Raw genomic sequence first — 15,304 nt, forward strand, 5'->3', positions numbered from 1 at the left:
CAACAGGGGTCTCCTAAATCTTCCAAACACTGCTTCCCTTGTACTGATGCATTCACTTTTTAATTCTAATTATCTGACTACGAGAAAAATGTTCATCCATTTATTTATTCTTAAATAAGACGGGCACCAACTATCAGTTTGTGAGCGCTGGAGCTGTTAAACTCAACTTTTGCCCTACTGCAAATACGTGATATTTTACTACAATCCCTTTATTTCGTTTAATTGTTTTATAAGTAATTAGCAATCAGCAAGAGTCTCCTTCAACTTCCGAACACTTCTTTGTGCCTACTGCATAGACGGGTTCAATTGTAAATTTCTGACAATTAAGACATATCAGTTAATTCATTTCATTTGTCGGGAACTAAGGTTTAGCAAGAGTCTACTTCAGCTTCCAAACATATTTCGACGCACTGAAAGGACTCGCTTCTGAGTTCTAAATATTCGACAATTATGGCAATTCCATTCTATAATTTTATTCTTGAGTATGGCCAACAAACTATCTGCATTAGTCTTTTACAACTTTTAAGTCCCTTTTCGCCCTGCTTTCGACTTATTTTTGAATTGGAAATGCCTGAGAATTTACGACAATTCCGTTCTTTCGTTTTATTATTAAATTTGTCAGCAATTAAAGATTAGGAATATTCTGCTTCATTTCTGAAACACTCACTTCTCCACATAGCAAATATAAATATCTAACAATGTAAACCAATTCCGTTCTTTCATTTTATTGTTAATTATAATAGTAATCAACTATCAGGAAGAGCCAGCTTCAGATTCCAAACACTCCGCCTTACTGAATGTATTCACTTACCAATAAGAAATGTTTGTCAAATAAAGAGAATTACGTTCTTTCATTTTGTTTTTGAATGTCTATTACTAACGACCAAAAAGATCTGCATCATCTCCCAAACACTTTTTTCGCCCTATTGAATGCACTCACTTTTGAATGTTAAATATTTGACCATTTACTACAATTTCATCCTTTCATATTATTCTTAAACATGTCGGATAATCGACCAGCATGAGTGTGCATAAACATTCAGACACTCCCTTAGACCTACTGTGTGGACACACTTTTCCATTGTAAATATCTGACAATTTACGACAATTCCGATCTTTCACTTTGTCAGTTGCTAACGAATATGAGAATCTATTTCACCTTCCCAACTTTTCCTTTGACAGTCATAAGAATAAAATCACATATGTAAATATTTAACTATTTAACACACTAAAAATGTCTGCAAATAAAGATGAGCAAGAGCTTCATCTTCTGAACTCTCTTTTCTCCATATTGAATGCACCCACATATCAAATTTCATTATATGACAATTTAATACATTTCCGTTATTATATTTCGTTCTTAAATATGTGTATAACGATAAGCAAGAGTTTGCTTAATATCCGAATACTCATTTCGCTTACCGAATGGACTAATTCTATGCGTAAATATCAGACAATTCCGTCAATTCCGTTTTATGATTTTTTGCTAAATATGTCTTCAAACAAAGATAACCACGAGTCTGCTACAGCTTCCCAATATTCGTTTCGAATTACTAAATTCATTCACTTTTCTATTATTAGAATCTGAATATTTACGACAATCCGGTTGTATGGTTTTATTTACAAATATGTAATTAAATATCAACTCCATTTTCTTTTTTGGCCCTACTGTATGCAGTCAATTTTCAATTGTAAATGTGTGACAATTTTCGAGAATTTCGTTCATTTATTTTATTTTTAATATGTTTTCAATTAGGGATCGACAACAATCTGCATCAACTCAGATTCTTTTTATTCGTGAATGTGTTTTCAACTAACAAACTGCAACAGTCTTCAACTTCCAACACTCCTTTCGCCTTGCTAAATGGACTCACGTTTTAATTGGAAATGTCTGGCAATTTACGACAATTCTGTTCCCTCTATTTATTATTAAACATATAAGTCAATAACGATTATCAAAAGTCTGCTTCATTTCTGAGCCAATCCCTTCGCCACTTTCCAAATATAAATTTCTTAAAAGGTAAAACAAAACCGTTCTTTCATTTAAATTTAAATATATCAGTAATTAACAAACAGCAGGTCTCCTTCATCTTTGAAGCACTTCCATTAATCCATTTTATTTTTCGTTTATTTACGACATATACGGGAATAAAATGGAATAACGGAATTGTAAATTTTAGATATTTAGAAATAAAAAGTTTTTACATTCAAAAGGGCAAAAGACTAGTTCAGAAGATGAAATAGAATCTGATTATCGTTAGGTACTGACATTTTGAAGTATAAAGAGAAAGAGAAAAATTGTCGTAAATTATCTGACACGTACAGTTGAAAAGTGATTCCATTCAGTACAACGAAAGGAGTGTTGATTTTTGTTACCGACACATTTAAGTCGCAATTAAAGAACGGAATTGTCGTAAATTGTAACATATTTACATTGTAAATATGTCTATTTAGGAGTTTTTGGAAAATCAAGCAGACTTAAATTAGAGGCCGTTTGCTGATTTGAAACTACATCTAGGGAACAAGCTTGATCATAAAATAAAAAAAAAATTAGATATACCAGGTTTCTCCATATTTGACATCGCTTCTTCTTCCTCATTAGATTAGCTAATTTGGTCACTTTTTCTTTCTGCGAAGGTAAAACTCTATCTTCTGTATCCATACATTTTCATTTGATGAAACAAATTAGGACATTTATTGTTAAAAGTATAAACTGACAAGCCAAGGCGAAATGATTCATCCCCCACAACGTAAACAGACTTTACCCCATGCAGGAAAAGCTTTCCAATTATGCTTAAACTTACAAAATTTACAGCTAATCACAGACCGAATTGAGGACTAAGATGAGGTATCAGAAATAGATGAAAAATGTGCCGAAGCTTTCTTTGATCTCTAGGCTGACCGATGAACCGTATTGATCTTTTGTTTACGGTTACGTTTAAACCGGCTTAACTGCTCTTCGGTACTTCCCATGTTCAATGCATTCTCCGTAGCTTTAAGAAAAGTTAACTCCTTGGTATTTAACAATTTTCGCCGAATGGATTTGTCTGCAACACCAAATACAAACTGTTTTCGGAATTTTTCATTTAAACCACGCTTGCATTCACGGAAAGACGAATGTTTGTTTTTTTAGCTCTAGGACAAAATTAGTGATAGGTTGATTCGGTTTTAGTTTCAACGTATGGAATCGATATCTTTCTGAAATGATATTGACTTTCGCAGCATAATAAGTAATCATTTGTTCTTTAATTTCAGCTAATGATTTGTCTGATGGAGATGCTGGGCACCAGTATTTAATAATTGTTCATAATCCTCTGTCCCAATAGCTTTAAACAGCTTGGAAACCTTTCTTTCTTCTGGAACTTGCGATGCAATGCGTAAATGTGCGAACCTAAGTACGATTGCAACAGATCTGTTTCTATATTGAACGATGGAAAGTTATTAATAGTTGACATTGTGGAACGTAGATTATCTTGTAAAATGTGACTGCGCGAATTGTTAAAATCTTCAAAATGATCTATTAAAAATCCTAATATCAATCCGTTAACTCTACTTGCTACTACGGTAAATACACAAGGTACTAATTCCTATATCTTCTCTTATATGTTTATTCTTAATCTGAGGCACTCTATTTCCATGTCCTTATATAACTCACATTATCATAATCGTAAATGCTTGTAAATCATATCTCTTCGTATATTTATAATCTTTCTCGTAATCTTTTACATCCTCAATAGCTATATTCTCAATCTCATTAATCTATGTCATGATTCTCTTATTTGCTCGTGCCCATTTCTCCTTATCGACTGTTAGTGTCACATACTAAAACACTTTGTACCTATGTACTTCTTATCCTCTAACAGTTACTGACATATTTAAGAATGAAATAAAATAGCATCTTTTTCTTAAATTCTCAGACATTTTCAATTTGAAAAGTAATTCTGTTGATTAGGGCCAAAGGGGTGTTTGGAAGCCGATGTTAACTCTGGCTGATTCTAGGTTTGATATATTTAAGAATAGAATGAATGACCGGAATAGTCGTACAATGTGAGAAATATATATTTGGAAAGTGGCCTAGGTAGTGTTTCAATGATGATGCAGAGTTGATGATCGTTAGATACTTTCATATTTAAATATAACGTGGAAAAACGAAACTGTGAGTTCTCTCTCATATACAATTGGAAAGCGAGTCTATTCAGTAGAGCGAATGTTATGTTTCAAATAATAAAACAGCCTATTATTGATCGCTAGTTATTGAACTATTTTACAATAAACTGAAAGAATCGAATAGGCGTAAATTTGTGTTATACAAAATTTCTCTGATTCCATTTACAAGGACGAAACGAGCGTTTGGAAGATGTAGGATACTCTTGTTAATAGTTGCCGATATATTTGACTAAAATGAAAGACAACAATTGCACTATATTTACACATGTATATAATTCAAAAGCGAGTCTATTCAGTAGAGCGAAAGGAGTGAATAGAACTTCAATAGAATATTGCTGATCTGTAGATACCTACATATATATGAATAAAACGAATTAACGAAATTGTGGTTATTTGTTTTAGACTTGAAAATAAAAAGTGATTCTAATATAGAGGAGTGATTCCAATATATAGTTCTAATTGTCAGATATTTTAATTTAAAATCTGATTTCATAGAGTGGGGCGAAAAATGTGTATTGGAATATTAACAAGACTCTTGATGAACGTTAGATACTGCATTATTGTAGAAATAAGTGAAAGAATGGAATTGTCCTAAATTGTAAGATGTTTACAACTGAATAGCGAGTTTATTTAATAGAGCAAACGAAATGTTCAGAAGGTGAAGCAAACTCTTCCTGATCGGTAGTTGCGATATATTTAAGAATAAGAAGAAATAACGGAATTTTCGTAAATTCTCATATGTTTATAATTGAAAAGTGACCTTATTCAGTAGCACCAAATAAGTGTTTGGAAGATGAAGTAGCTTTTAGACATCATAATCTACAGGCATATTTGAAAACAAATTGAAAAAAATAGTAAATTCTCAAATATTTTTAATTAAAAAGTGAAGCCAATCAGTGAGGCGTGAAAGGTGTTTCTAAAGTGAAGTAGACTCTTGCTGATCGGTAGTTGTCGACATACTTAACAATAAATATGCTAATCGTTTGGTACTGATATGTCTAAGAAAAAAATGAGTGAACGGAACAGTCCTAAATTTTCAGATATTTACTATTGAAAGGTTATCCATTGAGTCGGTGAAAGGTGTGATTTGGCATACATACACTCTTGAAGCTCGTTACTTACTGATCACTTTAAAATAACATGATATAGTGGTATTCTAGAAAATTTTCAGATATTTACAATTGTAAAGTAAGTAAACTCACCAGGGCGTGAGGAGTATGTCTAAGCTGAACCTCAGTCATGCTTGTGGTCAGTAATTGACATGTTAAAAATAAAATGATACAACTGAATTATTGTAATTTTTCAGCAATTTACAATTGGTAAGTGAATACATTCAGTAACGCGAGAGGAGTGTTTGCTATATGAACCAGGCTCTTGCTGAACGTTAATAAATAACATATTGAAGAATAAAATGAAAGACCGAGATAGTCATATATTGTATTATATTTATATTTGGAAAGTGGCGTAAGGAGTCTTTTAAAGATGAAGCAGACTATTGTTGGTGGTTAATTATCGACAGATTTAAGTTTAAAATGAAAGAACGGATTGTCGTACATTGTAAGATTTTTACATTTGAAAAGGCGAAAGATATTTAACACGGCGAAAGGAGCGTTTTCATGATGAAGAATGGTCTTAGAGATCGTCTTTTCACGACATATATAAGAATCAAGTGAAAGAACGGAACTGTCGTAAATTCTCGGAAATTTACAACAGAAAAACGAGTGTATCAATATGGCAAAAGGAGTGTTCGCAAGGTTAAGTAGACTCTTATTGATCATTCGTTAATTAAGAAATTGGGAAAAAATAGGAAGTAATTAAGCAAATAATTATGAATATGATTAATTACCATAATTAAGAAAAAATGAATGAATAGAATTGTCGTAAATTGTAAAGTATTTAACATTGAAAAGTGATTCCGTTCGTTAGAGAGGAAGGAGTATATGGAAAATGAAGGAAACTATTGTTGATCGCTAGTGTCAAAAATATTTAAGAATCAAATGAAAGAACGGAATTTTCGTAAATTGTCAGATATTTAGAATTGATAAGCGAGTCTATTCAGTATAGCGAAAGGAGTGTTTGGAAGCTGAAGTAGACTCTTGCTGATCGTTTTCTGCCGAGATATATAAGAATGAAACGAAATAATGGAATTGTCGAAAACTGTCGGATATTTACATTTAAAATTTCTTCGTTTTAAACCGTGCTTAAGTTGTGTAAGAAAGCCTAAGGCAACTCTTAGTAATCGTTGGTTCAGGACTTCTTTAAGGACAAAATGAAGGAAGGGAATTGTCGTATTCAGATATTTACATTTGGGAAGATAATTCATTTCGTAGAACGACAATTGTGATTGGAAGATTAAGCAGACTCTTGTTGATCCTTTGTTACTGATATTTAAGTTTGAAATGAGTTAACATAATTGTTGTACACGTGAAAAGTAAATCATTTAGCTGGACGAGAGGAGTGTTTTGAAGATGAAACGGACTCTCGCTAATCAGTAGTTAATTACATATTTAGGAATCAAAGGAAAGAACGGAATTGTTGCAAATTGTCATAAAAATACAATTCGTAAGCGTATCCATTCAGTAAAGCGAAAGGAGTGTTTGTAGGATAAAGCACACTCTTGGTGATCGTTAGTTAGTGTCATACTTAAAAATAAATTAAAATAAAAGAATTATCCTGATTTCCAGATATTTAAATTCAATGATAAACTCGAACTTATAAGGCCAGGGGAGTTTTTGGAAGCTGAAGAAACTGACTTTCTCTGATATTTAGTTGCTGACATATTTAGGTAAAAAATGAAAGAACGGAATTGCCTAAAATTGTGAGATATCAAATTTAATAAGTGAGTCCATTCGATAGGGTGAATTGAGAACTTGGAAGAAGAAGCAAACTCTGTGAGTGTGTAGCCCTCCTCACTCCCATTCCATTTTAATTTTCCCAGTTTTTCTTGGCTGAATTGGAATAAGGCTCCATGTACTGTACTTCGACGCAAACTGTGTTTTAGTTTTATCTTTTTCTATGAGTTGGCAGTCCTGTGAGTGGTGACTTGTGTTTTCTGTTCACCGAACAAAAGGGATGTGATGTGGCCGCGATGCTACAAAGAAATAGTACGATTGAATCTAAATCAATCGAAATGCATTTTTATTATTTACAATATTTTAATCATTTTATTATAATAGAAAACACGTTTAAAACCGTTCAATGTATATATTCTTCGTAAAGAACGTTTTTTATGGATGTTTTTAAAATATTTTTCTGGCGTGGCGGGCGCAAACTTACTGACGCTTAGTCTGAAAGGCGGGAAGGTGTGCTTGCAGATGATGGCTGTCTAAGCTGTTCTACGTATCTGGTGTCCATCCATAATATCCAAAATTTCCTTTAGCATCATCAAACATATTGTGAATTTGATTATGGGAAGATCAAGTAAAACTTACATAAGTGCTCAATCGTAAAAGTTTCACAATGTTTATGTACGTTTGTTAAAACAGCGTCTAATATGCAAAATAATGGAACTCCACGATGCATGAGTAAGGAATCCATAAAGGTAAAAGGGTAAATTGTGTTTACAGCAGAAAAATAATGACTGCAACGGAGCCTAAATCATCACTATTCAACGAAAAACAAGAAGTAAGGAGAAATCTTATTGCCAAGAATAACTACATGACCCACCCCAATCCATCAATTCACAGTGCAGTAATGTGTGATCCAAATAAATTGCGTGTGTTAAATTATAGTGTATCGTATAATGTAAATTATAGCCGGCATCTACGATACATCATTTTCTTTAAAGAAAGAAAATAATTAATCATATATAATAAATTCCTCGTGTAAATTTCAAATTAATAAGAATATGGGCTCCCAGAGTGGTAATACTTGTTGAATAAATATATTAATAAAATGTTGTAATGTTGTAAACGTAAGTACCATACATAAGTTGTGTTTATTGAATAAAATATATATATTGTGTAAATTTTGTGTGCTATTACCTTTACGGTATTTTCTACAGAATTACTACCGAAATGGTGGATGTCATGTCTGATTACTTGTGTTTATTCTGCTAATGTCAGCAGGCGTGGCAAAGATGGTGGGCACTCGCAGTCGCAGCCTCAACTGAAAATCATTTTGGTTCGAGATCTAACTTGGAGGCTTGCGTACTCTTAATATTGATATTGTCATTTGTGTAGCAAATGTCCTTCTCCCACCAACTACTAAAATCCACCATACGCAATGCGTACCGAACAAGGGTTGAATCCAGCGGAATTATGACAAGTACGAATCCTATAATGAGAACAGGTAAGAACTGAATGAAAATTGAATACTTGGTATCATAAAACAACTTGCCCGAACAGAAACACGATCCAATCGTGTCATAAAATGGCTAGCCCGAACAGGAATCGAACCAAACACGATCTAATCGTGTTATAAGAATGGCTTTGCCGAACAGGGACAAACAGGAATCGAACCCTTCCTGTTATAAGAATGGCTTGCCCGAACAGGAACCGAACCCGTAATGTTATAAGAATGGCGCTCCGAAACAGGAACAGAACTCCTTCACCGTACATGCATAAGGTAGTGATTCATGTGTAGAAACGTAAAGGTATAAAGTAAGTTTCTGACTCGTATCTAGAATTTTTACATAATAGTGAAAAATGGATGAAAGTACCGTTAAGTTATTGCTAGACGCAATTAAAGCAAACAAAGACGAAATGCAAGTTTTACTTGAGCAAACTAATAATGCACGCGAGTCTTTAGAAAGTAAAATAGAAAAGGTCAGTGAGCAAAGTAATAGTGTACGTGAGTCCTTATAATGCAAAATTGTTGAGATCAATGATTCTTTAGAAAATAAGATGTTAGAAATAGCAGAGGCAACAAAACAGCAGATCAACGATAAACTCCAAGCACAAATAGAAATTATAAGGAAAGAAATTTGGGGTAAAAATGAAGAAAAGGGGGTCCAAGCACGTGAAAAAATTGAATCCATCGAAGCTCCAATTGAAAAGTTTAGTGCAGATGTAGATCAAGGGTGCCAAAAGGTTGTAAATGAGTCAGTTGTTGCTAGCGCTTGCAGTGTTAAAGAAATAAGTAGTCAGCCAGTGTCAAACAAATGTAGAGGTTTAGTTAGTCAAACTGTTACATCAAGTAGGCCTAATGTTCGTTCGAAGTCTAAACAGAAGGTAGATGTGTTGAACATAAAATATTTGTCATGTTACGAAGGAAAGTGCATTGATAGGTTTTGTGCGTGTAATTGTACTAATGTAGTAATATTAATGAATGGAGGCAAGAGAATGCGCTCTTTACTCATTAGTCATATGTTGAATTTAATGGAGCTAGGATGCGTCCAAAGCACGTCACAAACAGATAAGTTAGCATGTATTCCGAGTAACGACATATGTTCGTACTTCGTGAACATAGTTAGGGTTCAGATTGACAAGAAGGAAAACAGTGGTAACAGTTCTCACTTGGTTGTGATAAATGTGTACGTTACAAACTTCAAGCGCATAAAGTTTTATTGTTTTCTATGCACCCAAGTATGTGTAATGAATGATGAAATCAGTTCAGGCAGAAATAGCACCAATGAGAATAATGTTAGCGGAATATCATGGCGCAAACAAGTCGAAAGTTCTCAAAATGGTTTTAGTAAGTTGCAGTACACTTTGAGTAAATCTGTTAGAAAGTATAAATATTGGTCACAGCGTGGTAAATACACGTACGGTAAGAAACAAAGGTTGAGTAAACTGAAACGAAAAATAAAAGGCATGCACAGGATATTGCGATCTTTTGAAAAAATGTCAAAATTTGTCCGTAGGAATTTTAAGAAAACCCAATGTAAGCACAAAGGCAATTATATGGTGGTAAGTAGTAACGAAAAAAGCAATGTAGTCACTCCAGAGAAAGCACAATCAGAAAATGTAAGTCAAAAGCGCAGTAAAAGGTCAAAATGTAGTAAGTCTTGTAAGTTGTTCAAAAAGTCAAAAGTCAATGCGAAAGGAAACAATACGCAGAAATTATTTGTTAAAAATCATGATGGTGTCTGTGAAAAATGTAGAAATCAGGTGAAAAAACCGTGTTGTAGCCAAGCGTCGAAAATTCAAAACAAATATAACAAGAAAGCAAAAGTTAGGTTAGTCAAACGAACTTGTGCTAGGTGGCACGAGCATTCAGTAACAGTACCTACGCGTAATCACACAGGGAAAATGAAAAACCAGGTTGATCACAAAAGTAAATTGTGTTTCATACAAAATTAGGCAGAGAATTTCCCGTAACAAAAACTTAAAAGGAAATAAGTGCAGTAAACATAATTACGAAATACGTGGAAACCGTAAGTTAGTGAAGCAATGTGGTAGGTCAAAAGTTAAAATTTCTGCCAATATGCAATTTGATGTCATTACTGACAGTGAAAATTTAAACGCGTATGGAAAGTCAGTGTTTACTAAAGTGAATATTCGTTGCAAAAAACACACAGGCAATTACGAAGATGTGTTTATTAAATGTTTTGGAATAAAATTCAAAATTGCTGTTGAACTTGAGAAACCAAGAGTAGGAATTGGATGAAAATATGTTTGCGAGAAAACTGGACTGTGTACATTTTGGAAATTTGACCTTAGCGAGGTTTAAGATTCTTGAATATTACAAAAAAAAAATGATGAATGCAAAATTAAATATTTCCCATTTTAGACCATATAAAAATTAGAAATTGAGAAGATTGGCAAATTGTTAGATCCTTTAACTGGTAAATCTCTTGGTTCGCATTCAGTGGATAGACTTAAGGTGTGGAAACCTACGAAACAAGCTCGTAAAATTTGGTTAGATATAGCAGTCAAACAGTTCTCAAAAGTACCATGACATGATTTCAAGCGAATTTAAAAATTCAGATTTAGAAAGTAGTGTTGAAACTGTTCTTTGCAATGCATTAAGCACAACACCAGTATGTTTGTCGCAAAGTGTTCAATCAAGAAGTAATAACCAACGAATACATAAAATTTTAGAGAAATTGTTAGAGGTTGACAAGTATTTAAATTTTCTGTACTGTGAAAATCTGTGTTCATCTGATGCGTTGGAACTTGCGTTGGTAAACTTACAAAATCCTTACGTGTTATTGAATAAGAAAGTACAAGGAATGTAAAGAAAAAAAAGTTGTTTCATACGATATATGGAGGCATCTGTGATCAGCTATGCGACTTCCAGATGGCCGTTGATGTTTCTTTTACAAAGTAATGGAAAAACCAGCAAAGATGTATCCCAAGTCATGGAGATGAGGTTTCCCCCCTTGTATGTTGGGTATTGTAGTAGTTTCCTTTAACGCTCGGAGTAAGCTATTTTGGTAAATCCCATTCTTTATTATTTTAAATATTTAACCTTGTATTCTATAATTCGGCCTCATCTCGGGGTGGTAAAACAAATAGTTCATTGTGGGTAGGTTTCTTCAAAATTTAGCCAGGCAGATCCTGTCGAGTGAACAGAGAGAGTCATAACTCAATTATTACGTTGTAAAAATTTAGCTGTGAATCTTAAAGGCGCCGATAAATTTCATTAAACCTCGACAAAAACGTATATTATTCAATATTGTGTGAAATGAAGTTCTTAATATGTAACTTGTTTTGAAAAATTATTTACTAATGAGAGAATTCATTCCGTATACTCATGTCACTATATTATTGCATTATATTTGAAAATTAACTCGTAAGTTGATATATTGTTGCTTAATAGTTGTGTTTTAAATGTTTGAATAATGAAAGTATTACATTATTAAGAGTTATTTTGAAAATTAGTTATAAGTGAGTATATACGTATAAAAAAAGTTATTTTTGCATTTTATATTACATTCTGTTTAAAATATTGAAAATTTCATGTGTTTAGTATAATAAGGATATTTAGTATAAGATGTAATTACACGAGTCAGATACTTACAAACAAACAAAAAAAAGGAGTGAAAGTTGAATTTCATGATTTGTGTAGTGGTGTAAGAGATATGTTAGTTATTTGATATGAATAAGTAAAATATGAGAGCTAAATATATATATATATATATATATATATATATATATATATATATATATATATATATATATATATATATATATATAATATATAAAATGAAAATATAATAAATAATCAACATATCATTCAACTTATATTGAAATATTGTATTATAAAGATAAATGTAATCTTATATCTACATATTCAAAAAAAAAGAGAGAGAGCCCATTTAAAGCATATAGCCCATAAAAATAAAATAGCCCATCTACGTTTGTGGAAAGTGTTAGTGAACTATGATAAATCAAATAGTAATAGTGGAAATAAGAAGAGGAATAATAACTGGAGAAATAAAACTTTAGAGAAGAGGATTATTTGAAGGTTCCAGGATTCTGATAATCTTCGAAGAAGATCATCGTACCTGTCGCACGCCATTTGTGAGCGTGTAGCCCTCCTCACTCCCATTCCATTTTAATTTTCCCAGTTTTTCTTGGCTGAATTGGAATAAGGCTCCATGTACTGTACGTCGACGCAAACTGTGTTTTAGTTTTATCTTTTGCTATGAGTTGGCAGTCCTGTGAGTGGTGACTTGTGCTTTCTGTTCACCGAACAAAAGGGATGTGATGTGGCCGCGATGCTACAAAGAAATAGTACGATTGAATCTAAATCAATCGAAATGCATTTTTATTATTTACAATATTTTAATCATTTTATTATAATAGAAAACACGTTTAAAACCGTTCAATGTATATATTCTTCGTAAAGAACGTTTTTATGGATGTTTTTAAAATATTTTTCTGGCGTGGCGGGCGCAAACTTACTGACGCTTAGTCTGAAAGGCGGGAAGGTATGCTTGCGGATGATGGCTGTCTAAGCTGTTCTACGTATCTGGTGTCCATCCATAATATCCAAAATTTCCTTTAGCATCATCAAACATATTGTGAATTTGATTATGGGAAGATCAAGTAAAACTTACATAAGTGCTCAATCGTAAAAGTTTCACAATATTTATGTACGTTTGTTAAAACAGCGTCTAATATGCAAAATAATGGAACTCCACGATGCATGAGTAAGGAATCCATAAAGGTAAAAGGGTAAATTGTGTTTACAGCAGAAAAATAATGACTGCAACGGAGCCTAAATCATCACTATTCAACGAAAAACAAGAAGTAAGGAGAAATCTTATTGCCAAGAATAACTACATGACCCACCCCAATCCATCAATTCACAGTGCAGTAATGTGTGATCCAAATAAATTGCGTGTGTTAAATTATAGTGTATCGTATAATGTAAATTATAGCCGGCATCTACGATACATCATTTTCTTTAAAGAAAGAAAATAATTAATCATATATAATAAATTCCTCGTGTAAATTTCAAATTAATAAGAGTATGGGCTCCCAGAGTGGTAATACTTGTTGAATAAATATATTAATAAAATGTTGTAATGTTGTAAACGTAAGTACCATACATAGGTTGTGTTTATTGAATGAAATATATATGTTGTGTAAATTTTGTGTGCTATTACCTTTACGGTATTTTCTACACAATTACTACCGAAATGGTGGATGTCATGTCTGATTACTTGTGTTTATTCTGCTAATGTCAGCAGGCGTGGCAAAGATGGTGGGCACTCGCAGTCGCAGCCTCAACTGAAAATCATTTTGGTTCGAGATCTAACTTGGAGGTTTGGGTACTCTTAATATTGATATTGTCATTTGTGTAGCAAATGTCCTTCTCCCACCAACTACTAAAATCCACCATACGCAATGCGTACCGAACAAGGGTTGAATCCAGCGGAATTATGACAAGTACGAATCCTATAATGAGAACAGGTAAGAACTGAATGAAAATTGAATACTTGGTATCATAAAACAACTTACCCGAACAGAAACACGATCCAATCGTGTCATAAAATGGCTAGCCCGAACAGGAATCGAAACAAACACGATCTAATCGTGTTATAAGAATGGCTTTGCCGAACAGGGACAAACAGGAATCGAACCCTTCCTGTTATAAGAATGGCTTGCCCGAACAGGAACCGAACCTATCGTGTTATAACTCTTGCTGATCGTTATTTCCCGACAATATAAGAATGAAATGAAATGACGCAGATTTAGTAGATATTTACTACTGAAAAGTTGTTTTATTCGATTGGGCAAAACGGGTTCGAATGAAGAAAGGTACTTTGATTATCGTTAAATACTGACATATTAAGGTATTAACCCGTAGATACACTCCTAAAGAAAACCATTATTACACTTCCCACTTCGACCCATTAATATTTAAGAAGGACACAGACTTGAAGCATCTATTTTATTACGTTTTTTTGTAGTAATGTTGTGCAGTACGATTCATTAGTTTTTATGCATGCCACTATTCAGTCACAATGTTTAGGTTGGTTTAGGGTAGATCTCACACAATCAGGGTTTTAAAGTTTGAGTTTCGGTGGACAATTTGAATCGAATTGCTTGTCAAGCTAGATGTCTTGTAAATTATTACACGAAATTGTACAAAGCCACTCAAGTAAATATTCCATGAAATATAATGGAAACAAGGTTTAATTTACCATTCTGAGAAAAATAAGAATGCGATTATATATTATAATAAAGGCTGAATTTTATTGCTTTGAATTTAAACATATTTTTTTAAACAATAGTGCTGACTACTATTGTCCAAACCTCAACTAGAAATATGTACTAAATTTGTTCTTTCTTTGTATACTCTTGTACTATGTTCCTTCTGCTTACTTCAAAATGTTCCTTGTACACCCTTTGATACAACGTTACACACAGTCTTCGCACAAGAAAATGGTATGTGATAAGCATATATACTTGTGGCAACGATAGCAACATGTTGAAGTCTTTCTGGCCTCACAATATGGACAAACGGTACATCTTTTTCTCTTTGGCTCTACAAGAGTCGATCGTTGTTGTTTCTGACACATGTTCATTCCACAGTTTAACAAAGCATCTGGTACAGTTCTTCTCAAATTCGGAATACAAGCTCGCGTTTCCATTAGAGGTTTCATAATTTCCTTTGCAAGTTCCGTTAGAAACAGTCTGAGACGATCCGTGAGATGCGGTTTCAAACCTGTCATGTAGATGTGTACAAATTGTAAGAATTTACAGCAGCTACATCCAACACGTTGAGAAATAATGCCAAT

The sequence above is a fragment of the Thermobia domestica genome, chromosome 4, assembly GCF_964235325.1.
Source record: "Thermobia domestica chromosome 4, izTheDome1.hap1.1, whole genome shotgun sequence".
Taxonomy (NCBI): Eukaryota; Metazoa; Arthropoda; class Insecta; order Zygentoma; family Lepismatidae; genus Thermobia; species Thermobia domestica.